The sequence below is a fragment of the Penaeus vannamei genome, chromosome 13 (genome assembly GCF_042767895.1).
Source record: "Penaeus vannamei isolate JL-2024 chromosome 13, ASM4276789v1, whole genome shotgun sequence".
Classification (NCBI taxonomy): Eukaryota; Metazoa; Arthropoda; class Malacostraca; order Decapoda; family Penaeidae; genus Penaeus; species Penaeus vannamei.
In genome coordinates, this window is record NC_091561.1 from 38182070 (window position 1) to 38183217 (window position 1148).

The following is a 1148-nucleotide window of genomic DNA, read 5'->3' on the forward strand; positions in this document are numbered from 1 at the left end:
GAAGGAAGGTGGGAAGGAAAGAAGGGAATATGGGCTGAAGAGAAGGAAGAAATGGGAAGGAAGGAGGGAGAGAAATATGAAAAGAAGGAAGGAGGAATTGGAAAAGTGGGAAAAACCTCCCCTTTGGCGCAGCGGCGAATACGGAGAACGGCCGAGGCTTCAATACCGGCGCCTCCTGAGACACCGAAGGAAAATCCGCGAGCAAAACACATCTTACCTTTGCGGGACAACGAAGCAAGAAGGAGAGGCAAAACGAGCACAAAATCGGGAGGCAAAACTTCGACTAGATTTTAGAAGAGGATTTTGACTTCCACGTGAATAGGAAGAAATAATCATGTTTACACTTAAATTTCGTTCCCGCCTCCACCCACAAAAAAAAAAAAAAAATCATCATGATAGTGACAACTATCATTATAATTATTATAAACATTCCTATTGTCATCGTCATCATTACTATTACCAATATCATCAATATCATTACTAACATCAACTTTATAATAATTATAATAATAATAATAGTGATGATGATAGTGATGATGATGATGATAATAACAATGATAACAACAACAACAATGACAATAATAAAAACTATAATAATGATAATCACAATAATAATAATAATAATACCAATACCAATAATAATAATAATAATAATAATAATAATAATAATAACAAAAATAACAATAACAATAACAATAACAATAACAACAACAACAACAACAATAACACTAACACTAACACAAACAACCCAAAACAAACCAAGCCACATTTCCTTTCACCCACCCACCCCCCACCCCGCCCCCGCCCCCGAGAGCACAAGGCCATCCCGCCAAAGCAAAAGTTACTGGATCAACAACATTACCTCCAGACCTTGCCTGGACGGAGGACAAGCACGCCTCGGTCAGACAATGCCAAATTTCCCGGCAGATGGGGAGGAGAAGATGCTGAGGGGGAGAAGGAAGAGGGAGGGGGAGAAGGAAGGGGGAGGGGGAGAAGGAAGAGGAAGGAGGGAGGGGAAGGAAAGTGTTGATTGGAAGGGGAGGATGGGGCGGTTGGGAAGAAATGGGAAGGGAGGGAGGGGAAGGAAGAGAGAGAGGGAGGGGAAGGCAGAGGGAGAGGAGGGAAGATGGAAGGGAAGGAAAAGGGAT